This window comes from Polypterus senegalus, chromosome 4, assembly GCF_016835505.1.
Source record: "Polypterus senegalus isolate Bchr_013 chromosome 4, ASM1683550v1, whole genome shotgun sequence".
NCBI lineage: Eukaryota > Metazoa > Chordata > Cladistia > Polypteriformes > Polypteridae > Polypterus > Polypterus senegalus.
The window spans coordinates 61902843-61930593 of record NC_053157.1 but is presented as its reverse complement, the minus strand read 5'-3'; the positions used below and the strand labels follow the sequence as shown (position 1 = coordinate 61930593).

The window sequence follows — 27751 nt, the reverse complement described above, 5'->3', positions numbered from 1 at the left end:
TAAACATTTCTTGCCCTAAAAAGAAATCTTTTGTTTCTTGTTTCCCCTGTGCTCGTGTACAAGATGTTATGAGAAAAGCGCCAACAGTCTTCAAGCGGCATAAGAACAGGGCAGTGGGGACAGTACATGCTAAGGTAAATGATGTGCGATATCCACAGTTGGCGATTCCTAAGGCAGATTTCACAGCACTTATTAATGCCACGAAGGAGAGGACCCTGGCAGCAAGGATCTTCAATTCGGGTTCCTTAACTCTGGCTAAAAGATCAGATGCGTAATACAATCATCTGCTGGCATTAAACAACTGGTTGAAAGGCTTCTGCGAGGGACAAAACATCGGGTTTATGGACAACTGAGATCTCTTTTGGGAGAGGCTGTGTTTTTTCAGGTGGGATTGTCTGCATCCTAATAGACTCAGCACCCAGGTCCTCCCTAAAAACATCTGTAAGGTAATTTGTCTCTCTTGACTATGTACTTTTAATCCTAACTCTTTCCATAATGCCTTGCTAGTACATGATAACTGTAGCAAACTCTTCCTCAAATGTGCACTGTATCAATACTTTAATAACCAACCTCAGTTCATTTAAAAAATCCAGACAATGCGGCATAAATGCGAATAATTTAATTATTATTTCTCCTCTAGACCTCCTAACTATTCTAACCCTTTTTCTCGTCAGCAAGCAGTTTTCACTGCTAATTAACTCCTTTTCCCTCCATTTTAATAACCCTGTTTTTAAGGATTCAGTCTTAAGAATCAACTTGTTTCTTCATTAATTGGCAGCCAAACAGAAATGAGATGTGAAACGAGCCAACAGATGACCAGCTAAATTGGAACGTCAATCTCCAGCCAATTTCACTCCAACCAATTTCTTAATGAGAAGCCAATTCTTGCTGTTAATTAAAGCCATTATTGAATATCATGACGCGTTGCTTTACTCATTCTGCCACAGCAGACTGTTGATTTTTCTAAGACCACATTGTCAAGACATTTGGTGACCTGAGCAGACCAACATGACACCTTTTTTTATTTTCAGGTTAGCTGGTCATGCGGCGGCTTGTTTTGTGTCTCATTATTGTTTGGCTGCTCATTAACACTAGAATTACCAGAGCCAACGAACAGCATCAGATCAGCGGTAAATGTATGGTATTTCTAAAAATTAGCTTTTTTTCAGTTTTATTCTCTCAGTCACATTCACGCTCTCCCTTCTGATCTGACTCTAACTAACAGCGCCAGTATAAATTCACACCCGATCTGACGCTGATTGTTTTCAAATAATATTGCATTAGTGCGACAATGTTTTCTGATTGGTACTATTTAGGTCATAAAATGATTTCTTCAAAATGTCACATATATTTGTCTCTTTCTTTTTTGCCCGGTGCTGCTTTGATGTCATGAACCAGAAGGTGTGAGCTTATTCAGTGCGAGCAGGAGCATGTGGATGGCCGGTTGCTGTGTGCTATAAAAAGCTTGACCTGGTGGCAATCAATGCACATATACTGAACAAGGCATGCATGGGGGCCACTGAGAAAAGAAGAGTGTTCCTTGCTCACCTTGCAGAGGCACTTTGTCGTCACTTCTTACAAGAAAAGGAGATGGATAAAGCAAAAGAGGATGCAACATTGACAAGCTTCTATTCCAAGACAGCAGCTTCCCCCAAGAAAGCAAACTCAGTCAGTCAATGTCAGGCGCCCCTTCAATGTAATAGGAACCACAGCATAGAGAGAAGTGTGTGCATTGCAACAGTTACACATGTCGTAAATGAATGTAGGAAGGATGGTCCTTGGGTGTGTAGGAACTGTTAACATTTGAATTTGATGATATAGCACCTCTCTGTACTATTCTTTCCTCTACGTCCTGGAGTACAAAAGAAACAGTACCGTGCACCAAAAAGTGGAGACTGCATAGGCAAGATCGAAAAGAAAAAAAAAATGCGGTCACTGATTGATGAATATGAATAATATGAATAACGTTGCATCAGTACCACAATGTTTCCGAAATGTACTTTAAAACTCATAAAATGAGTTATTCCAAACATCATATATACCTATGTCTCTGTTTTGTTGTCAGTGCGGCTTTGACATCATGGGCCATAAAGTGCATGCTAATTCAGTGTGAGCAGGAACACTCAATAAAACTGAATAAAAAAAAAATTAAAGTGACGGTGAGATATGAAGCAGGCAGATTCAGCAGCGTTTGTGTGTCAGCTTTTATCCTTCCAGATCAGAGAATTTCCAGTTCCATTGTCTCAAAACACCATTCACATCTACAGTTATTCCCCGTTTCAGATAAAAAGGAACCGTGTCAGATTTGGGGAGGGGGGGTGGGTGTTGTATCGTGATCGTGACTGAGAGAATAAAAGTGAAAAAAGACGCTAGCTTTTACAAGTCCTATAAATTTACACCATCTGTTACAGACACAAATCAAATGTATGTTTTTATCATATAATATTAACAATAAGAGTAGTTCACTACTCTAAACGGTAAATTTGTGGGGGAGATGGTTTCACACTCACGACCTCTGGATTATAAGTCGGCAGATCTAAACGCTGCACCACGGAAGCTGGCGTATTGTACTTGCACCTTTTGTGAAAGTGTTTATTTGATATTTGGCCATCAGCCTTCACACATTATACAGTTCATGTCTACATTTTGTCATTTATTACTAAAACATGAAAAACATTTCTGTTTTAACAATGTGTTTACATAGATTGTTGTAGACACAAAACACACATCAAATTATTTCCCCTTACAATTATGGGTAGCTCACTCCCAGTTAATCAATCAAGGCAGGAACTGGGAGAACTTCTTGCCCGTTCTGAGGCGGTGGGGGGATGGTATAGCAGGCTGCTTGGGCTTATCGACACATTTAGAAGACAAAAGATGCTGACAGAGAGGTGCGAAGGGATTTAAGGTGGGCCGGATTTACGAGTTTTTCATTGGCTCTGGTAATTCTAGTGTTAAGGAAAAAGAAACAACTAAGGGGTCTGAGTGACGTCAATTAAAACCGCTCACTAATTAAGAAGATGGTTATAATGAAAAGTGACATTAATACAAATAACTTTACCATTTCGAACAGCCGTAACGCTCTGCCAGTTCAGTTCTGCTCTTCCAAGACCTTAAATATGGCCTTATTAAATGTTAGAGCATTAGGCTAACAAGATCTTTTCCATCAACAATCTTATTAGTTATAGGACAATCGACTTTCTTACATTAAGTGAAACGTGGCTTAGCTCTGATGGTGCGGTTGTTTTAATTGAATCTGCACTCCGAATTACAGCTTTACTCATGCGGTTCGCCAAAGTAAGAAAGGTGACAGTTTAGCAAATATTTATTCAAGTTGATTAAAGTGCAAACATGTCGGGTTTGGTACGTTCATGTCTTTTGAATATCTTGCCATTATTATTCAAGGAGTTTCTCAGTCTCTAGTATTGCCCATGTATAGACCTTTTAAATGTAATGTGTTTTTCTTTGAGGAATGCTCAGACTTAGTGTCAATTATAATAACTAACTATGACAGGTTCATAATAATTGGTGACTTTAATTTCATATCCATAATCAGTGTGACCAGAAAGCAAAAGAACTCATGAATCGCCTGCACACTTTTGATCTGAGCCAGCACATTAGTCAGCCAACACACAAAGCGGGGCACTCGTTGGATTTAGTGATTACTAAAGGATTAAAAGTGGATGTGAGGCAGATCATGGATATTGGTTTATGAGACCATTTTCTCTTACTATTTAACACAGAAATACTGATAGATAAAATTAATGAGAAGAATATTGTTAAAAAATGCTTCTTTGATTCATCTGCAGCTTTAAAGTTTACTAACATTTTAAGCAACCATTCCTTTTGTACTGCTTACTACAATAGTGATAATAATGTAAATAGTAAGGTGGAAATTTTTAATGCTAAAGTGAGAAGTGCCGCTGACACAGTTGTTCCTGAAAAGACAGTTAAAAAATCCTCCAGCACTGTTGCACCATGGAAGACTCAAAGAGCATCTGATTTAAAGAAAACATGCTGGACAGCCGAGCGTGAATGGAGAAAAGCTAAACTGAATGTCAACTATGAAACACTGAAGGCTAAAATAACAGAATACAACAACACAGTTCATCCTGAGAGGCGGTGCTACTTCTCTAAAATTATAAATAACAATGCTAGTAATCTGAGAGTTTTATTCCTCTACTTCTGATCATTTACTAAACTCAGGTCACTCAATGGAATGCCTCCAAAATAACCTCTAGTGAAACTTATGAGACTTTTGCTATATTTTTTTTAATTACAAAATTAATGATATTAGAAATAATAAAGTACACCCCCCAATACCAATCCTATTAAGTCCCGGGATTCCATTTGAAGCAAATTGAATTTTTTCATCAGGATAGATTTACCTGATCTACATAGAATAATTTCTCAACTGAGAACCTCCACCTGTGTCCTTGACTCAATACCAACATGTTTTTTCAAAGAAGTATCCGGCGTGCTAATTGATAGTATGCTTGACATAATAAATTAATGATTAGATACGGGGGTCTTCCCAGACTGTCTTAACTGCTGTTGTTAAACCCCTGCTCAAGAAAACTCTCGATTCCTTTGTTTTTGACAATTTTAGACCTATTTCCAACCTGCTTTTCTTAAGTAAAATCCTAGAACAGGCAGTCATTATGCAGCTAAATGATCACTTGAATAAACATTCTATTCTTGACAAGTTTCAGTCAGGTTTTAGAACAAATCACAGTACAGAAACTGAACTAGTTAAAGTAGTAAATGACTTGTGTGTTAATGCAGAAAGAGGCCGTTTATCTATTCTCATCCTCTTAGATCTGAGTACAGCATTTGATACCATTGATCACAATATTCTTATAAATTGTCTTAGTCAGATTGTGTGAAATCACTAATGTTCACAAGAAAATATATTTAGCAGATTTAACAAATAGACTTATGAAGTGCAAGATTCACCAACAGGATAACTAGAAGAAATTTACTTTTGCATTTAGTTGTTTAGATGCACCAGCCATATCTGTATTTTTTCACTAATAGACCAAGGTGTTAGCTTTCCCTGCACAGGGAAAAACGAAGCAGACTGCATTCTAACAGCATGTAGTATACAGATGTAAAAAATCTACATTTTAAGCTACCTGGGAACAATACAAACAACTGTACATGATTTTTAAAACAGCACAGAGACTTGTCTCCTTTTGTTCTGAAAAAGGAAGCAGCAACTGTTCAAGCAATGCCGCTTCACTGCCAGTGGTACAAATTAAATTACATTGCCACAGACTTAGCTCTGGAGCATTTCTGTGGATGCTACTTTTTCTTCTTCCCCCGCGTACAATTAATGTCTTTAATTAATGTCTTTGTTTCATTACAGAAGTAGCTTTTATCCTGGAACTTGCCAAACTCACTTTGAGAAGAGGTGGGCTCATGCTTTAAATAAAGCTCTTATATCACTGTGAAAATCCACCCATCCATTTCCCAAACCTGTTTATTCAGAGCATGACTGCAGGGAAGCCAGAGCCTATCCTTGCAGGTATATGGAAACCCACATGGACACTGTGTGAACATGCAAACTCCATGCAGGGAGGACTCAGGAACCTGAACCCAGGCTCCTTATTTTTAGGCAGCAGTTCTGTCATTGTGTGCCCAACTGTTAAAATCACCTCCATAATTCATCAACACTGTTGGAATGCAGGAGTTGAAACAAAATATTGACAAACGTAAAAATATATATATCATCAACATGTCTTCTCGTTGGGTGGCAAAGTAGTGCATCTGTAGCACTGCTGCCTGGCAGTAGGGAGACCAGGGTCCATGTCCTTGGTTTTCCCTGCGTGGAGCTTACATAATCCCCATGCGTCTGCATGGGTTTCTTCCTGCTCTCCAAAGGCAAGCACATTAGATGAACTGGCCTTAGTGTGTGTATATGCTTTCCCTGCGATGGACTGGTGCCCTGTCCAGGGTTTGTTCCTTACTTGCTCCCTATGTTCGCTACAATAGGCTCCAGCAAGGCCAGGTTACAAAAATGACATGACATGTCCTCCCTCTATCACATCCCATCTGAAATTGAGCATCTTTGTTTATTATTTTACAATGCTGGACTAGAAAAGGCATGTGCCAGGACCTAAATAGAAAGATGCACTTTACTCAAAGTTACTTTATCAAGATGGAGCTTCCAATTTTCTCCTGTTTATTGCTTTGATCCACATCATCAGCAAACAAAGGCAGAAGCTGAGAACTAAATGCTTGGGAACTGTTCAACTTTTGTTGGAATTAAGAGATGAATGCTAATTAGTGATGTATATCTCTATGTGCATAAACATATAAATTCAACAATGAAACTGGAGGAATGTTTTGGTTTAACTTAGAGTGGGACAATCCTGCTGCTCAAGACCACAAATTGAAATAAAAAGCTATAAAAATTGACAAGTGCTTCCAATTTTAGAACAACTTTACAAATAACAATACACATGGCTTGTGGCAAGACATACATGAGCTCAAGGTGGTGCTTTAAAACAGAAGCACAAGGCAGACCTGTTGAATGATATTCCGATCTGAACAAAGCGAGGATTATATAGTTAGGTCCATAAATATTTGGACAAAGACAACTTTTTTCTAATTTTGGTTCTGTACATTACCACAATGAATTTTAAATGAAACAACTCAGATGCAGTTGAAGTGCAGACTTTCAGCTTTAATTCAGTGGGTTGAACAAAAAGATTACATAAAATGTGAGGCAACTAAAGCATTTTTTAACACAATCCCTTTATTTCAGGGGCTCAAAAGTAATTGGACAAATTAAATAACTGGAAATAAAATGTTCATTTCTAATACTTGGTTGAAAACCCTTTGTTGGCAATAACAGCCTGAAGTCTTGAACTCATGGACATCACCAGATGCTGGGTTTCCTCCTTTTTAATGCTCTGCCAGGCCTTTACTGCAGCAGCTTTCAGTTGCTGTTTGTCTGTGGGCCTTTCTGCCCAAAGTTTAGTCTTCAACAAGTGAAATGCATGCTCAATTGGGTTAAGATCAGGTGACTGACTTGGCCATTCAAGAATTTTTCACTTCTTTGCTTTAATTAACTCCTGGGTTGCTTTGGCTGTATGTTTTGGGTCGTTGTCCATCTGTATCATGAAACGCTGCCCAATCAGTTTGACTGCATTTAGCTGGATTTGAGCAGACAGTATTGTCTCTGAACACCTCAGAATTCATTCGGCTGCTTCTGTCCTGTGTCATATCATCAATAAACACTAGTGTCCCAGTGCCACTGGCAGCCATGCACGCCCAAGCCATCACACTGCCTCCACCGTGTTTTACAGATGATGTGGTATGCTTTGGATAATGAGCTGTTCCACATCTTCTCCATACTTTTTTCTTGCCATCATTCTGGTAGAGGTTGATCTTAGTTTCATCTGTCCAAAGAATGTTTTTTTTCAGAATTGTGCTGGCTTTTTTAGATGTTCTTTAGCAAAGTCCAATCTAGCCTTTCTATTCTTGAGGCCTATGAGTTGCTTGCACCCTCTGTATTTACTTTCATGCAATCTTCTCTTTATGGTAGACTTGGATATCGATACGCCTACCCCCGGAGAGTGTTGTTCACTTGGTTGGCAGTTGTGAAGAGGTTACTCTTCACCATGGAAATGATTCTGCGATCATCCACCACTGTTGTTTTCTGTGGACATCCTGGTCTTTTTGCGTTGCTGAGTTCACCAGTGCTTGCTTTCTTTCTCAGGATGTACCAAACTGTAGATTTTGCCACTCGTAATATTGTAGCAATTTCTCGGATGTTTTTTTCTGTTTTCGCAGCTTAAGGATGGCTTCTTTCACCTGCATGGAGAGCTCCTTTGACTGCATGTTGTCTGTTCACAGCAAAATCTTCCACATGCAAGCACCACAACTCCAGGCCTTTTACCTGCTTAATTGATAATGACATAATGACAGACTTGCCCACACCTGCCCATGAAACAGCCTTTGAGTCAACTGTCCAATTACTTTTGAGCCCCTGAAATGAAGGGATTGTGTTAATAAATGCTTTAGTTGCCTCACATTTTTATGTAATCTTTTTGTACAACCCACTGAATTAAAGCTGAAAGGCTGCACTTCAACTGCATCTGAGTTGTTTCATTTAAAATTCATTGTGGTAATGTACAGAACCAAAATTAGAAAAAAGTTGTCTCTGTCCAAATATTTATGGACCTAACTGTATATTTTGATTTCTCAAGTGCCATACAGTCATTTCTGTTAAGGGGTAACATCAAGAGATTTACAGGTGGATGAGCTTATGGAGTCCTGGATAACAGACTACCTGTCCGGCAGACCGCAGTTTGCGAAGATCAAGAACTGTGTTTCTGATACAGATATGAACAAAACTGGAACACCACAAGGAACAGTCCTGTCTCCCGTTCTCTTTACTTTGCACCTCAGACTGTAAAACCAACACCAGGCCATGTCACTTGCAGAAATTCTCAGATGATTCTGCCACAATCAAGTGTACCAACAAGGAGGATAAGACAGAGTTTAGGAGTCAGGTGAAGAACTTTGTTTCTTGGTGTAGAAAGAATAGACTACAAATCCACATGAACCAAAACAAGGAACTGTTTGTTGACTTTCACCACACTAAATAGCATCTACATCAGGTCACTATTCAGGAAGTGGATGCGGAGGTGGTAAACTACTATAGGAACCTTGGGGTCCACATTAATTACAGGCTGGACTTGTCTAGTAATACGCAGGAACTATATAAGAAAGGGCTGAACAGGACCTTTTTTTCTTAGGAGACTGTGCTCCTTTAATGTGTGTTTTGTGAAATCCTTCACATCGTCTACGAATCTGTGATGGCCAGTGCAATTTTCTGTGCTATGGTATGCTGGGCTGGTAACATCACCTTAGAAGAGGCGCACTGAATCAGCAAGTTGATTAAGAAGGCAGGCTCAGTTATAGGAAGCACTCTCGACCTGCTGGAGATAATAGCAGCGAAGGAGGGAATGAAAATAAAAAGGATTATGAATAATGCTGCACATCCTTTATATGACAGACTATTATCAAGTACTTTAATCCAATGAATCGGTCAATAGAAGCGTGTCAAGAGATGCTATTGGGGCTCCTTTATAGTGCCTCACTGTGGCTGCTCTCGTATCATTAACCAAGTCGGACGTTTTCTTCTTTTTTTAATTCATTGTGTGTATTTGAGAGCAGGTTGTTGTTCATTATAATATTTCTTGAGCTACTTCAAAACACTAAATTTCCCTCTTGGGACTAATAAAGAATGACCTATCTATTATCTGTACTCCTATATATACAGTATGTCTTGCTGGCAGTGCTGTCTCATAGAGATGTGTAGTATGCTTTGAGTTTTCATGAAAATGAGGTGTCTTATCAGTGTAACAAGTAAAATGTTGTGAAAGCAGGGAACACACATCTGAATAGAACAAGAGAGATTGTGGTACAGTACAGTCTTCTGAATGTGAGTAAACTGATGGATGATATACTATCAGTTAAGCCCAGGAACATAAAGATACAATTTTACAACAAAAATGGACACATTTATGAGTGATGCATTAAAAACTAAACAACAAAGACTGTTTTGCAGGAAGTATTTTTTTCACTAATCAATTATTATTAGTAATAATTACTGGTTTATGTAATTAACCAGATAATGTTTCCTTAAAGTACAAAGGAATACATAATCCTAAAGCGGAACATGTCAGATACATGAGAAAATGATTTGTGGACGAACTTGAAATGAAGTCTAATGACAAAAGGATCTGTAAAAAGTTTGCTGAAAATTAGAACATTCTAAATAATCTCAGTGACATTATGATGACTGGAGTTTGGAAGTACTAAGTATGCATTATTTATTCTTTAATTAATGAAAACAAAACATCAATAACTTAATATACTATATTTATTTATTTAACATACAGTGGGTACGGAAAGTATTCAGACCCCCTTCAATTTTTCACTCTTTGTTATATTTCAGCCATTTGCTAAAATCATTTAAATTAATTTTTTTCCTCATTAATGTACACACAGCACCCCATATTGACAGACAAAAAAGAATTTTTGAAATTGTTGCAGATTTTTAAAAAAGAAAAACTGAAATATCACATGGTCCTAAGTATTCAGACCCTTTGCTGTGACACTCATATATTTAACTCAGGTGCTTCCATTTCTTCTGATCATCCTTGAGATCACCTTCATTTGAGTCCAGCTGTGTTTGATTATACTGATTGGACTTGATTAGGAAAGCCATACACCTGTCTATATAAGACCTTACAGCTCACAATGCATGTCAGAGCAAATGAGATTCATGAGGTCAAAGGAACTGCCTGAAGAGCTCAGAGACAGAATTGAGGCAAGGCACAGATCTGGCCAAGGTTACAAAAAAATATCTGCTGCACTTAAGGTTCCCAAGAGCACAGTGGCCTCCATAATCCTTAAATGGAAGACGTTTGGGACGACCAGAAACCTTCCTAGAGCTGGTTGTCCAGCCAAGCTGAGCTACCGGGGGAGAAGAGCCTTGGTGAGAGAGGTAAAGAAGAACCCAAAGATCACTTTGGCTGAGCTCCAGAGATGCAGTCAGGAGATGAGAGAAAGTTGTAGAAAGTCAACCATCACTGCAGCCCTCCACCAGGCAGGGCTTTATGGCAGAGCGGCCTGTCGGAAACCTCTCCTCAGTGCAAGACACATGACAGCCCGCATGGAGTTTGCTAAGACTCTCTGTAAGATTCTCTGGTCTGATGAGACCAAGATAGAACTTTTTGGCCTCAATTCTAAGCGGTATGTGTGGAGACAACCAGGCACTGCTCATCACTTGTCCAATACAGTCCCCACAGTGAAGCATGGCGGTGGCAGCATCATGCTGTGGGGTGTTTTTCAGCTGCAGGGACAGGACGACTGGTTGCAATCGAGGGAAAGATGAATGCGCCAAGTACAGAGATATCCTGGACAAAAACCTTCTCCAGAGTGCCAAGGACCTCAGACTGGGCCGAAGGTTTACCTTCCAACAAGACAATGACCCTAAGCATACAGTCAAAATAACGAAGAAGTGGCTTCACAACAACTATGTGTCTGTTCTTGAATGGCCCAGCCAGAGCCCTGACTTAAACACAATTGAGCACCTCTGAAGAGACCTAAAAATGGCTGTCCACCAACGTTTACCATCCAACCTGACAGAACTGGAGAGGATCTGCAAGGAGGAATGGCAGAGGATCCCCAAATCCAGGTGTGAAAAACTTGTTGCATCTTTCCCAAGAAGACTCATGGCTGTATTAGCTCAAAAGGGTGCTTCTACTAAATACTGAGCAAAGGGTCTGAATACTTAGGACCATGTGATATTTCAGTTTTTCTTTTTTAATAAATCTTCAACAAGTTCAAAAATTCTTTTTTTTGTCTGTCAATATGGGGTGTTGTGTGTACATTAATGAGGGAAAAAATTAATTTAAATGATTTTAGCAAATGGCTGCAATATAACAAAGAGTGAAATTGAAGGGGGTCTGAATACTTCCGTACCCACTGTAAATAATCTTTAAGGATCTTATTTCATCAAATAGTATATCTTTTTTTCCCCTAAAATGTACTTTCCAATCCACCCCCAGGCTTATAAAATCCCCAGAGTTTGGAGAAATTTTTGTGGTTATTAATAAATTTAAGAATATGCTGACTTTTTATTTTTACGTTTTCCTCTGTATGCATTGTTCTCATTTCATCATGCTGGTATTTCACCTCAAATCAAATTTCACCAGTATATAGTTCCCATCCTGACAGTTACAGATTTAGGATATTACCAGCATCAGTAACAGGCGACGAGATATTGGATAACTTGTCAGGGTCAAAGTATCCGGTTCTGGTTGAACATTTGCCATCTGATAGAAGAAATTAATTGAAGTTTAAAGAAGTTGGGAGTAGCCCAGGAGAAAAATCATCATAGGTGGGTCAACACTAGAACACCAGAAAGCCTACTGCAACTTTCATTTCTTCCAATTAGAGGAAAAGTCCTTCAGAGAACACAGACTTCCAGTCATGCTTGCAGTATGGCCAAAAAGAAGGAAGTGAGTGGACTTATCCAGTCTTACTGAAATCAAACTGACAGCTAAAATTAAGCTAAACCACCCAAGAACTACATGAAAGATTCTGGGCGGACTTGCGGCTCTAATTTTAAGCTGAAGAAGGATACTAAAACCGCAAGGATGTTTACTAGTATTATTTTTGAATCTACTGGAAAAAAAAATTTAGCAGAGCATGCCTCCCTGGACATTCCCTACAGCTTTTTGAAAAGAAAAAAAGATTTATAAAAGGCAAAATCACAGCAAAGATGTTTCCTAAAATATGCAAAGAAATAAATAAATAAACTGACTCCCATCACATATTTGACAGGCTTCTGTACTTTAGGCCAGCACTGAAATACGAACTATGGCAACATCCTTCATCCTCATTACAGCTGCATATAAACACAAACTACCTGACCTGGCAAAGGTGGCAGTGCTGCCATACACACTGAAAGTGGGGCAGACTAGAAAAAAGGTTAACAGTTCATGAATTAGATGCTTTGATTTTGCTCTCATTCTGTACAGTTAAAAAATATAAACTGCTTCTTGGTGGCCCATCACCGAAACAAATGTTGCTAATCTCCAGTGTTATGAAAAACAAAAATGCATTAAAATACATGCAGGTACAGACCACTTAACAAAGTGACTAGAACAAAAAGAAAAACCAACAACTTTGCATGTATACAGGTCAAAATTTGGAAAGACTGAGTAATCTCTCATCACACTCATTTATTTATTTACAGCTCTTCTTCACAAATAGCAAACCTTTTACATTAAGTGAACTGCCAGTACCTTCAAGCTCAAGTTCAACCTTTAAACTGTATTGGCTCCATGACCTTCTGTGACCACCTGACTGACACATCACCCACCATACATAAAAAGAAAAGAAAATCCCAACAGCACTTGCTATGCTAAAGTAACTTTTTTAGCCTGAAACGATCCTGTCACTTGTCATTGTGAGTTGATGGATGAATTATCTTTATGTCACCGCACAAGACACTTTATTATCACAGCACTACCTACCTATGGATTGAATTATGCTTTAAAAAGTAAATGCACCTTGACGTTGTGCGGCCAAAAATGTAGTTTTGAGCAAGGACTGTATTAAAGGAGCTGAATTTATTTTGAAATTGTACAATTAAGACCCTCATCACCACCAGTGTAATGTATGAAACACTGAGGTAGAAAAGACAAACATTGCGCAGTAAAAAATATGCAGTAACTAATTTTAGTGTGAAGCTGGGAGGTAAAACAAAAATTGTGTTAGCCTGAAATTAAGTGTTAGATAAATGCAGTGTCTGATTTTAGTGTGAAATGTTGTGGTAAAAATGGATCTCAAGGCTGAAATTTAGTTTAAAAAAAAGAACCTACTGAAATAAACCACAGTGAATGACCTTCCTCTTAAAATAATCAGGTGAAATGGCTGTGTGAAATGAGTTTAAGGTGAACTTTTAAGTTAAAAAACATCAGCCTAAAAGTGTAAGTGTGGAGGAAAACAATGACCCGGACTAAAACGATGTGCTGAAAAGAACCGATTTTACATTTAAACTGTAACGTAAAAAAGATTTAGCGATCGATTGAAAGCTGAGACCCGGTGTCTAAAAATTAGACTTCAGCTCAAATTTCTGCAGTGATCGACTTTAGTTTGAAACGTTGCAGTTAAAAAAATGGAAGTCTTAAGTCAAAACTATGCGGTAAAAAGGATTTTACAACAGGCTTTTAGCTGAAACTCTTGCTGGAGGCGACTTTCATTCATTGTGACGTCCAGTAGCCCAACTTCCGTTCTGCTTCGCTCCTTAGTGCCATCACATTCAAGGGGTCGGGTGCCCTACGGAGCCCTGACATTTTAAGCTGCCCAATTGCCTGGATGTTTGAGGCGTAAGGAAGTAAACAAATTCCGAAGATCGAACCTTCCGCACATTCCTGACCTGCACTAGTCAGACCTGTCGACGTGTTTGTCAGGGAGATCGGACGGCACCGCCAGAGAAAGCGGCAGCCCGATCGTGTTTGGAGCGTAATGTTGTTAACAAGACGCCCCGAATTCGCGTCTTTACAAGTGGATCGGGAGCAAATTATGAAGAAAACGTGAATGACATGTAATTATGAGGTACCCAGATTAAAAGCGGTCAAAGCAATGAACGAGTGCTTCCACCACCTGTGCTGCTGACAATAAAATGATCTGCGGCCGCGTAGCTAAACGGGTATCGTTATTTACCTGGCAGCCCAGCGCCGCAGCGCCTTTTCTGCCTGGTACGCCCTGCCGCAAGCTTCGTATCCACATTCACCTGAGTAGGGAAGCTGAATCGCGGGTAGCTCTGCCAAAGGATCATGATTTGGCAGGAAGGCTGGCCGGCGGTAGGGACAGCGCACGCGCTCTCTCCGAGCGCCGTTCAATCGAGCGCGGCGCACTATGTGGCAGGAGCAGGTCCCCTCTGATCAGCGCAGCAGCTGCTGTGACAACAATACCCGCACCCCTCCCTCCCTGTCTCTCCGCTCCTCCACTCCCCTCAAGATGCAAGCACCAAGACAGATAAACGAGCGAAACAATGCCAGCGGCTCGCCTGACGTTTGTCATCATTCTAGCATCTGTACTGCGGTACATAATCCCCATCATCAAGTTTCGACTCTTTTCGTGCTTCCGAAGGGATTGCCGATTTCGTGTACTCCGGCAATGGCTTATATCTGTATTGTGACAATCACATCACACACAAAAAAGCATATCAAATGAAAAGCTGCACCTGGCGAGACGAGCGTTGCTTAAACAAAACCAAGCGCAGTCTGCAGCGATTTATTCTGTACCAGCTCCCTTACATCTGGTCGGGATTCGGACTCACCTCGCTCGCTATGCCGCCACGCAGCTACTTCCACCCGCGCAGTGCGATCACACCGGCTGCGTGGCTACAACGATGGAACGGGGATGGAGAGTGGGCGGACGCGCATTTCCCTCGTGCACGTGTGCGTGTGTGTGCTCCAGGCGGCAATTCCCCGCGTCCTGTAATGCAGCTGAATCAGGCCGGCGAACTGCAACTTCCAGGTACGGCTGCAGCGAAAGCTTTCCGCTGTCCCTCCGCGAACGCGCCGTGAGTAAGAAAATGCAAGCAGCTCTTCCCGTACTGGCTAAAAAGCAGCCTAGCTGGTAGCAAATTGGACGGGGAGACGTCAATGTCCACTTACCTGTTGATCAGTGAAAAGAAAGGTGCACAATATCCCCGGGAGTCAGAATGGCCATGCAGCTCCACCATGTTTTCAGCGCCGAGCTGTCAGTAGACTCTCTCCCGTCGCCCCTCCTCTGACGTGACATCAGAAGCAATTAAAAACAATGCGAAACATCACCTCGTTAGAGAGGGCATTGGGGTACTTTTTTATCCGAACACTCACACGCGTGTGGTGTCAGTACACTGCGATACTTTAAGTCGTTTTCACTTTAAGGAGCAGCCTGATGTTCGAAAATGAGCGCACTCACATTTACAGGGGTCAGAAAAAACCTGGCGTTGGCATTTCTAGACGTGAAGCAAATCTGTTTTATCGTGGGTGAACTTTTGTGCCAGTTATTTGTACGCCTTTGTGTAAAATAGGTCATTTACGCCATCCTTTACGTCGAAGTACTTTCTAGGATTATGTTACATTTTTATTGCTTGGTACAATCCAACATCTGTGAAATTTTATTTTCTTTGTCTTGTGGGCAGGGCCATTGAACTGTATTTGTTTCCATTCATCATCTATCCATCATCAGAATCTCATAAACGAGTTCAGGTTAAAATGTTGAAGGTAGAAACAAAATCCAGACAAGGCACCTGTCCATCACTTAGCATTGGGCTCACACACTCAACCACACTGGGTCAATTTAAAATCACATTGTGACCGTTATGTTCTTTATCATTTCTTACCATGACACCTCCTACAATTGCTCAGTTTGGCTGGACAGCCAGTTCTAGGAGAAGCCACGGTTGTACCATACGTTTTCCATTTAAAAATTATAAAGGCAACTGGGCTCCTAGGAGCCTTCAACTATTGCAGGAATTTTTTTGTAGCCTTCCTAAGATCTGGGCATCAACACAGGTCTATCTCTAAGCTGTGAAGGCAATTCCTTTAACTTCATGGCTTGGATTTTGCTCTGATACACATTGTCAGCAGTGGGACCTTATATAGATAGGTGTGTACCTTTCCTAGTCATATCCAATTAATTGAATTGACCACAGGTGGACTCCAAACAAGGTGTAGAAACATCTCACCAATGATCAAAGGAATGGGATGTTCTTGGGCCAAATTGTCTTAGCAAAAGGTCTCAATATTTGTGTCAATATGATATTTCAGTTACTGATTTAAACAAATTGGCAAAAAGCCTGTTTTCGCTTTGTCATTCTATGGTATTGACCAAGGGGGAAAAAGCAAAAGGCTACAATACAGCAAACTATGAAAAAGTGAAAATTCTGTAAATTCAGCTCCTGGTGTTAATGTTCCATTTCCAAGCTCAGAAAAATCACAATAGCGCAGATTTTATTTTTTAATGACATTCAGAAAGTTAAGGATGTCCCCAGTTTTTGTGAACTGGAGGCAATGAATTTCTATATTCTTTCATTTCATTTTATAGTATAACTGAATGTGGGCTCTCCACCGGTTTATTTTTTACAGGAATGAGGTTGCTTGGAGTGTTGTTTCCCTTTCTTCCATTGTCAATTGGACATCATTTAGAATATTTTCCTTTATTTTGTCATTTCTACTGTTTTTGAATCATTATTTTCATGTACATTTACTATGTACTCTTCTTTTTTAATATTGCATTGTTTAAAAATTATTTAGTGTTTATGTATTGTGTATATATGTTTCTTGGTTATCTTCCTTATGTTTTGGGTTTGGAATCCTGAGAGGCTAAATCACCATTGCATCACTACTGATGTACTACTATTGGCCTTTATATTCTGGCTGAAGAGTGTCACAAAACGACTCCAGACAGGTTTAGGGCAGCCACCCGTATATTATGTCCTGGATGCAAAAAGGCTGAAATTAAGCAAGTTGTTCACAAGACTGAGTCCAAAACATAACTGACTATGTGGAGGTAAGATGGCAGTTTTAAAGGCTGGTGAAGGAAATTATGTCATTTATGCTGGAACCAGAAGTGTCATCTTCGGAACTGGAAGTGACATCATCAGAGTCACAGAGACCGGAAGTGATGTCATCAGAATCGCTGGTACCTGGCGGGATTTCCGGGAATGGTCTGCAAGGAACTGAGAGAGACAGTCAGCACATTCTGACACCCTCTGGTCTGATGTAGCATTACAATTACTCAGTCCCTTTAGCTGCCTCTTATTCGCACGTGTGTGACAAGAGTAAAAATCCCTCAGAGTAATGATGGGAATTTCAATTCACTTTACTGATTCAATTCTTTTGAACTACCTATTTAAGTAAAACAATTCATTTGATTTATCAACGGTTAAAAACAAATCTATAGGTCCCCTTTTAATGAATCAATTATATTTATACCATTACATATTACACACATTTATAACTCATCGTATAACAATTAACTTCTTTGAAAGCACGAAGCCTGACAATATAGTGAAATGCACAATTAAAATAAGACATTATATTAAAGAATCATACCTAAACAAGAATTGTGTGCTTTATCCTTGGGTAATGATTCAGTTCCCGAATCAAATGAAAAACAATTGTACAGCTCGTTTTCAGGTAATGATTCCCTTTGTGAATCAAATGAACAAGCACAGTGTTACTCATTCGTGGTTAAGGATTCCATTTCAATGCCAAAGAATCGGTGAATGATAAATTCCCAGTGAATTCTTTTATCCGTAAAAAAGTGTGTGCTAAAGTAAAGTTGAAAGCAAATGATTGTTAAAAATTTGAATGATACTTTGAGAAGGTTCAGACTTGTGTGAGTAATTTGTTTAATGTACAAAGGGGCATACGTGTATTAGTTAAATATTGTTTATATAATCTGTTTAAAACAATTGCAATAATGAGTTGTATAAAACAAAGAATTAATGAATTCTAATATAAATGTGCTGTTACTGTATTATACTTGTATAATAAACAACAGATTGATCAGTGGCAGAGCTCTTGTTGGCCAATAATGACATAACTCAATCTCAAAAGAATCATAGCAGTAAATGAGTATAACAGCTTTAAGCAACATCATCCATGTGCTTTTGCACCCTGTTGAGCTCCAAACAATTGATTAATCTGTGCTTGCAAATTGATTCATGTAATTCACTGAAAAGAGTTAGTCAAAAAGAACAAATTGCTTGCAGATCACCCATCACTACAAGCGTGTGTCATTGGCGTTTGTGGAGTTCTTCTGTAAGCTCTATTTTAGGATTTCCTAGTTAATTGTTTTTACTTAAATTGAATTATTGATTTTTGGATTTTCGATTTTGTCGAGGTGCCCATTGGTTGCCATTTAACACAAACCCATTTTGGATTTCTTTCTTTCTTTCTTTATTTTTTGCTTATAAAAAAATGAATTTAAAGAATACTGTTTTGCCTTTGTCATTTCAAGCTGGAGGTTTATGGTTATCTGCTCCATTGAAGGGTGTTTTTCAATATTTAAAAGTATTTTTTAACTTAAAGCCTGTGCCCCAATTTGGGCCCGTGGAGACCTTGGAAGTGTGCATATAGAGTTTGGGGTCTGGCTGCCTGTGGCGAGGCTTGGTTTTGAGGCAGCCCAGTAAAAGTGCTGGTGTGGTTTTGGTCCTTTTTTGAAACCATATCACCCCTCTTTACTACTCAGTGCAATTTTAGTTACAATAATTATAATTTGAATATAATTAAATGGTCACTTTTTACATTAATCAATTAAAAATGCTGTATTTTTGTGTTTTCCACCTAATCTGTATGTTCATACTTGTAAATCATGTATAGCTTAACTCTTTCTCTTTATTGCTTTATAGCTGTACACCTGAGAAAGCTCTCAGAGTTCATACTCGGCTAAGAGCAATGTACAAACATACACTGAATTATTTTTGATTTCTTTATTATGGATCTGAGTCCATGTTTATTTTTTAAACCATTAACTAAAAACAGATGCAAATTAAATGTTGTCCCCCTCAGACTTTATTCAGATTAACGAATTGTAATTAGTGGGGGAGGCATGGAGGCATTTTTGTTGCATATGTTTTGTCAATGTACAGATATTTTCTTTAGATTGTTTTAGGAAAGGTTTAAGTAATCACTAAAGCAAAATCAAGTAACTAGTTGTAAACCTAAGTAAACAGGAGGCAGACCACACTTCAGTCAGCACTGGTGGAGATGTTTTAGAGAGGTCAACAGTTTTAAATTTCTTGGAGTCACCCACTTTCATGAACTAAGACGGGCACAACGCATCTCTGTGACTGTTCAGCAAAGCCTTTACTTCCTTAGACATCCAAAGAAAGTCCAGATGTCTACAAATATTTGCTCACCAACTGCTACAAATGCCCATTGGATTTCATACTGACTGGCTGCATTACATCCTGGAATGACACCTTCTCAGTTATGTCATGAACTAGGAGTCCCAAAGCATGTAAGTCCCAATAAGTTCTAAAAGCGCTTCCAATAAAATTCCCACTAGACAGGGATATCGCCATCAAACCCCGGCTAGTAATAAGGGCAAGCACAACATCTTTATAAAATAAAAAATATATTCTCAAAATGCTCTTCACCAACAATGAAGCTCCATGGAGCACAAGATGCAAGGGAATTGCCCAAAAACAAGAAGGCAATCCAATACAAACAAGTCCCAATACAGCAATCCAGAAAAGTAGTGAAACACAGAGCATAAAGGTCAAAATTCCAAAGGCACAAGCACAGCAAAAACACATTTAAACTCGTCACTTCCTGGCATGTTAGATTGAACCACCAGGAACTGTAGAAGTCACTACAGATTTATAGGGCAGGTTTCTGGTGTTAACTGTCAGGTAACTCTTGGGAGACCACCCACAAAACACATGGAACAACAAAGATAGCTTATATACATAGACAAAACCAAAAAAAAAAAAGAATGATGTGCAACCCTGGCTGAGACATAAAATGTTCTGTAACATTTAGCACCAAAGAGGGTGGAGAAGTTGGTGCAGAATGTTACTGACAGTCTGACACAGAGCCCAGTTCTGTTCAGGACATATATAAAACAAACAGCATTACTAAAGACCTCAAGATGGTCATTTTTCTTCCTATTCTATTCTAACAAAAGGTACAGGACCATTAACATCGACATCACTGGAATCTGGAATAAGTCTTCTCAATGCTACTTATAAACACTATAACTATATGGGTAACTACATGAATGTGCATTGTGGCAGATGACTGGGGACCTTGCCCCACTGGGACACCTGGAGAAGGGAAGGACTGGGAGAGGGGCAATATTACACCAGGGCCACAGATTGGGAGCTTGGAAGCTCAACCCTGTTGGGGTCCGTGGCCACCACCAGGGGGCGCCTGGACAATCCTGGAGCCCTGGATGGCAGTACTTCCGCCACACCAGAAAATGCTGCCGGAAGAAGAACCAAATGCACCTGGAGTGCTTCCAGATGCCCATGCAGCACTTCCACCACACCAGGAAGTGCTGCGGGAGGATTATCGGGGTGCACATGGAGTACATCCGGGTGCAACATAAAAGGGGCCGCCTCACTCCATTCGGGGATCCAGAGTCGTTAGGCAGAGGATGGAACTTGCGAAGAGAGGAGTTGAGGCGGCATTAGAGAAGAAAGGGAAAGAAAGAGCTAAGGACGGAGTTTATTGGGGTTTGTGCACTTTTTGTGTTGTGCAGAGAAAAATAAAAAGGTGAGCTTTCAGACATTGTGTGTCTCAGTCTCTGTCTGTAGCTGGGCTGGTCTTCTACAGCATGTTACACATTTTTAAATATATATATATATATATATATATATATATCATAGAATACTTTGAGCTTGAGGGTGATTCAGTGGAAAAATGAATGGAAAATGCATTTAAGACTGAAACAAGGAAGCATTTCTTTCTACAAAGAGTTGTAGGAATCTGGAACAGACTACCAAGACATGTTATTGAAGCACAAACCTTGACAATACTTAAAAAGTCTCTGGATGAGATATTGGGACATCTTAGCTATTAGATAAACAAACATGTGTGATAGACTGAATGGTTTCCTCTCATTTGTCAAATTTCTTATGCTCTTATGTTGAAGTGTGATGACACTTATTGTATGCATACTGGCACTTTTCCCCACAACCAACTGATAAATAGAACAATTTATAATTTCACCAAATATTTGCACTTCTAATTGGACCTCCAAGCCCCTAACCACCACACTATCAGAAATTGTTACAGTAATCATCTGCCAAAACAAGAGGTAGTACTACCAGTTCTTTTAATCCATGCACTGATTGAAACCATGTAAAAAGTATAAAACAGAAAGAGAAATGGATCTTTCAAAAGGAAGGCAGTTATGTTAGAAGCTAATAGCTGGAAAGGTTAAGAAGAGAGCAAATGATATGCAGCAACAGGAATCAGTTGCACAGCCCTCTGCTCAGGTTTTCTCAATGCTGGAAGAAGTTTATTGTGATTACAAATCAGTGTAATGGTTGTGTAGGTTGACATCAGTCTGAAGATTTTATTTGAGAAACAGGAGACAGAAAATACACCAGAAAACAGCCGCAATCCTTATCAGAATGTCAGCGAATCTTTTTAAACAAAGCCAAGGGTGTGAGACAGAAATCAAAGTAATACAAAACTGAGCATGTAACCAAAGTTGAAACACCAGATGTAATTGTGTAAATAATCAAACATGAATTGAAAAATTAAAGCATAAGCAAGGTTTTGGAACCCAAGTTATTGGATAAGGAAGTGAACATAGAATGACCCTTTTATCCTGAAGAGTAATGGCTGACTAGATCACGACTCCTGAAGCCATACCACTTACTGGGGAAAACATGGCAATTTAATACAGCTGAACAAAAAACAAAATGGTGGTGGAAAACAGCCCAAATCAAAAATTAATTTTAAAACAATTAATTGAATCGAAAACCAATTTCATCAGATTCCTCAGTGTCAAAAACCCCTGTAATGACATGCAGCTCAATACTAGAGCCGGAAAATAACCTGTTAACAAAACGTCCAAAGATCCTGACTTATGGCATATTTTATTTTAATATTTTAATAATTTTCAAAAACTGTTACCATATTTCAGTAAAGAAAGTGCATCCCATGCAAGTTTTACAACATAGCTAAACACATATGTATTATGAATATATCTATTTAATGTAGTTCTTATGTTGTAAACCCCATCTTATAATGAACCCTTCATGATGTTGTAAAAAACGTGTATATATGTTTTAAAAAGTACCCTCATGAACACAATTGGCAGTCTAAAATATATTCCTGCCCACATAAATAGAAGAAGAGAATGTGGAACATAAAATAAAGAATGACAGATATTAGTTTGGGGTGGGTGTAAATGTCCTTCGTTCATTTGTTGTAAAATGCTTGATGATTGGCTTTCCACCTTCTGAAGCCTCCTATTTGTATTTTTGATATTTTGTGACTGAGGAAAGATGTTAAGATGGTGTTTATACAGACAGCAGAAAGAGAATGGTGCAATTTTTGCATAAGTAGGAGGGAGAATGGACTTTTTCCAGATTGAAGTAGATGTTCCAAAATAGATATCATACTCTTGAAAGATACTATGATAAAACTGTTGCATAATTTTTTTTTCAACCCATTACTCAATTATTTTCAGACTTGTTTTAACATGCTGAAATAAGGTATATTATTTCCATTTTAATGGAGTGGGCCTTCATTTGGCTGATTTTCATTTGCAATGAAGATTAATGCCTATATGGGCATCTTGATTTATTTCAATAGTGGTATGAAGAAGCTCCATCTCTTCATGCTTCCAGTAAATAAGTGACGCCTCCTTCCAGATGGCTGGGCTTTTATGGTCCTGGGACTGGAAGGGATGGGTCAGTTGCCCTCACAAGGCAGTTTCTCAATGTGAAGGCAAACAAAAAAATCACATAGTCAGCAGCAATACCTCCTCTCAGCCCACTGTGGAATTACATACCTGGGAGGAATCCGGAGGTTGACACTCTGACGTGCATGCATGACAATGAAGAAATAGATTAAGAAACTGATTACCAAAACCCAATACAAAAACCACAGATAAAGTCGGAAAAAAAAACCCTAACACTAAAGTCTCCTTGGACTTGCCTTTTAGCTAAGGAAAGTTGTAAAGCAAAGAATCTGATTGATGCAAGGATGCTAAGACATGCAGACCACCATCTTATATAGGATGGGCAGCAACAATAAAATATCACGCTACTTAAATGGTATAGTAACAGTGGACAAAATGTTTGCAGCCATGAAAACCAAGTACAAAATAGTGCCATCCAAAAAACCTAATGGGATTGTGATTAAACACCAAACATAATGATATAAAATATCAAAATGCAAAATAACAATAAAATTAACAAAAAACACATGTGGTGAGCACACAGCTGCATCTTATTAGCGGCTTAATATTTTTTTTAATTGTAAAGTTGTCTATATCTAATTATGATACTGAATTAAAAACAAAACTCGCAATCAAATAATGAGGCATGTTTTGTTTTTAGACATAGTTTCAATAAAAATTATAACAGACTAGTATGTCTTGATTTACGTTACAATTTGGGCAGTCTTACAAATACAGGAATGCAAGAAGATAAGATTTAAAATTTTCCAAAAGTATCATATCAGATAAAATGCAATACGTACATTATAATGGGAACTTTGACACAAACAACAACATTGGTTATTTGGTAGAAAGATAGAAAGACAGACAGATAGATAGATGTGAATGGCAAGATAGATAGATAGATAGATATTTGTGTTCATAAAGAAATTTGTCTTTTTATAGAAGCTCAATAGATAAACATTATTATATTATGACAAACTAAAAAGCCCCCCTCAAAAACACACCAGAATGACAAAACAAAAAGAAACTAAAAAGAAAGACAAATGTGACAGTATAGGAAACAAAAAAGGAGCATATATTAGATGATTAATATGTGAATATTTAACTAATTGTACAGATTCAGTGAATGTTTGCAATTCTCGTTTTAATTCATTTGAGGATACACTATTATCTTAAGACAGTAGGGACCCATAAAACATTAAACATGCCAGTGAGTGGGAACACCAGCAGCAGGCTAAAATGATCTTGTTGCCCGTTAATGCTACACAAGAATGGCAGTAAGGAAGATGAGTGCCATGACCAAGAGAGAGAGAGAGAGAGAGAGAGATGTCTATTAGTGAGCAAGAGTCTGAAACCAAAACCTAGCTATTAAAGCCCAAAAGGTTAATCAAACTCTTTTTCAAACAGAGAAAGCAAAGTTCTGATTTCCTGAAAAGTTTATAACTATAATCATGGAAGGTTTTTATTTTAGGATACTGTCTATAAATCTAGTCATTGAGATTAGCTTGCCACCATCTTAAATAGGTGCATGGCAAAGATGTCAGATCTACTGCAGTCACATGGTAGCAACCAGATGTTGTAACCTACAGTAATGTGCTTAACCTAAAAATGAGAGTGAAGACTTACTGTCCGTGCCCTTGAGTATGTGATTTATTTTTCACAGCTAAAAATGTAAGTTGTATGGCTACACATATTGAGAACTACAGAAAAAAAACAACATTTTTTTATTTCCTTATTGTTTTTGTTAGATTAGCTGAAACTGAGCTAGTGTCATTTAATTTCACCCCCACAACTTCTGGTCGGAAATTGCCGCAGAGCTGACAGAGATAACACTGCCATTGATCGGTATTTTTGTTCCTCTTGTTCAACTGCCTCATTTAGTGTGAAATATCTAACAAAACCTTCCCTATTCAATCTTGGTGGCCCTACATTGTAATAACTCTTCTCTCTTCAATATCCACTTTCAAAGAGCTCAGCTTTGATAACAATCAGCCTATGATTCAGCCTCCCGATACTTCAATTAATAAGATTTAATAACTGATCACTGCCATCTAGTCTTTTTGTTTCTGAAATTCATATTTCTTAATATGTAAGTGTGATAACCTTGTTACTTTTAATATATGATGCTCAGAAAATAGCATGTGGTGTACAACTATTAAAGGTGCCCTTTTAATCATTACACCTTAAAAAATCTTACAATAGAGAGGAGGCCAATTAGTGCATTAAGTAAGATGTTTTTGCTTCAACTACAGAAGTTGGTAGATTGTTTCAGACTCTCAAGAAGCTTTGTGTGGCAAAGTGTTTCCTGAATTCCCAGTTTGTTGAATTACCTCTTCATTTTGGCAATTAAAAAAAAGCATTCTTTATTGCTGTTAAGGAATAATTCAGGTTTGTGGGCAGTTGGCCTCTTTTCTAACAGCACTGTGTGCAAGGTGGGAACCAGCCTTGGCCAGGGCACCAATCCATCTCTTGTACGCACCAAACTCATAACCTACTAATCTAACCTGGATGTCCTTGGGAAGCAGCCAGAGGAAAATCAGAAATGGACAGAAAATGCCAATTGCACACAGGCAATGGTCAGATGCTGGATTTTTGGAGCAGGCAGCACTAATTTCTATCTCAATAATACCATCTCAGAGTTCACAAGATATATACAAACACATACGCACAATCATATGAGCAAAACGACAAGTTAAAATCGGACATGGCTGGGCTCCTACAGGAATCCTACACGATATAGAGAGAGCACACAGTCAAATGTTCTGATGCAAAATAAGGGCTCGGGTAAAATAATGAGTCAAAGCACAGTCATGATTTATGTCTTTACAGAAGCACAGAAAAGCAATTCTGCTTAAGTTAAATTAGTGCTGATTAAAATTCTGTGCCTACAAATACACAGTACTAAAAAATAGAAGAAAAAGATAAAAGCCTATGCTAGCATGAGTAAATCCTCAAAACAAAAAACAACCTTGGATCTGGATAGGATTTTTATAATTGAATTACTTTTAAGTTTCATGACATGCAAGCAATACAGTTTTATCAGCTGACATTGCAAACACTTAATCCAACTATATTTTTATAACACTTTTTGACTGACAAAGGCTTACTCTTTACATGTTTGCAAATGTAACATTTAAATACAAATACTTAGGGAGAAGATTTAGTAAACACACACTTCTAAATCCCCTCTGACATCAGCTTTTTAAAATTAAGTTATTAGGCTTTAAAATATTAAGAAGGAAATGGCTAGCATATAAATATATTCATTTAAAGCCTCCTGGCAAAGCGGTTGAACAAGGCTCCACACAAAATGGTCATTCTGCGGCTATAGTCACACTACCACTGCGTTTTTAACCCCTAAAAATAGAGGATTTCATTTTTTTTTTTAATGTCTTCATAGCTGTGGATTTCTGAAAACTCCAGCTCAGCAGTGTAGATGGGTGAACACAGAGTTTAAATTGCTCTATGATTGGTTTGTGCTTATTAATTAAGTGGCCCTTCCCTTATGGGGTCTTCCCATTCCCTAATTAATAAGAAAATCACAGAAGAAAACCACATTCCAACACAGTGGATATTATTTTCCATGAAACTTGTATTGCTAAACTGCATGCATCTAAACTGAGTTTTGTACAGTTTGCATGCTGTATACATGTGAACAATGCAAATAATTTAATGATTGTCATGATTTTTTACACGGTTGGTGGCATAACCTTCCAAACTAAGAGGACACAAAGTCTTCTGCCAAGGTACAAATGCCCTGTGTAGGAAAACAGCTCATGCTACTGTGGGCAGAGATATTTTTGAAAACAATGTGAAAATGCTTAAATTAATACTTAATGTTTAAATGAAAGCTTATTAGCAAGGATGCAGCATGGGGTTTCAAAAGCAGACTGACCCCTTTCTAATTCTCTGCCCTGCTTTATCCAGGACCTTTACAATGTACCACAGGACAAGCAGGTATCTATGATTTTAGTTGATTGTGTTTAAAGTCAGTCACTAATAATATCAATGGTTCCCATTCAATTGGGGCCCACTATAACTGTGGTCCAGAAAGAGGTTTCATGCAGGTCTACTGGTTTCTGGTAATACTGTCATGAGGTTACATCTAATACACTTTCCCTTTATGGACCAAAAGGAATACCTAAGAGGGAATCGGAATCGTTGGGTCGGGCTGTCAGCTTAAGAAAGGCATTTATTGATCATCTATTAATGTCCTGAACTTCACTTAAATGTGCCTAAATTTTCCCCATCGCCATCTTAGTAGGTCTTAATTCTCTAAATACTTTTTTCATTGCTTTCTGAACAGTGAGACAACAGAGATTGCAAGGGACTGGAAAATGAATCCAAGTCAGGGAACAGAACAGATGTCATAACTAGGGCCCACGATTTACCGCGACCCGCGGAATTTAATGGCGTGCCGCGGAATTTAGGGTTTTGCAGTGGTAAAACATCACGCCGCGGAATTAACCTAACTGCCGCGGAAAATACCAAATCTGAATGAAATCTCACCATTTGAGGCATATTGATGTTAGTATGATTAGTTTTGATTACTTCTTTCATTTCTTTCCTTAGCCTATTGCATCATCTCATTAATATCTCGTTCCTTGCTACTGAAATCGAACACAGTAGAGCTACAGTCCATGCTGTCGGCGTTGCTGCAAAGTACTGATAAACTTAACGAGCTGAGAGCTGGACTTGAATTTGTATCTATACACTGCCAGCCAATTATGAACACTCTGACTTCTTTTGAGGCACAGTCATTCATGGCTGTCGATGTCTACAACAAAGTGTT

The 27751-nt window shown here is 38.7% G+C and overlaps 1 protein-coding gene across 9 annotated transcripts in view; it reads right to left on the bottom strand.

The window, feature by feature from the left end:
- apba1a (amyloid beta (A4) precursor protein-binding, family A, member 1a) overlaps positions 1–15436 on the bottom strand; it is a 388552-nt gene extending 373116 nt beyond the window's left edge. For 4 of the 9 annotated variants that reach the window (XM_039750743.1, XM_039750749.1, XM_039750742.1 and 1 more), the window contains exon 1: positions 15216–15435. The gene's annotated coding sequence lies outside the window, so the exon portion shown is untranslated. Of the gene's footprint in view, positions 1–14779; positions 14854–14875; positions 15067–15215 lie in introns of those variants that run through there. The other 5 variants (XM_039750746.1, XM_039750747.1, XM_039750752.1 and 2 more) reach the window with 4 other exon arrangements.
- Positions 15437–27751: the final 12315 nt, after the last annotated feature.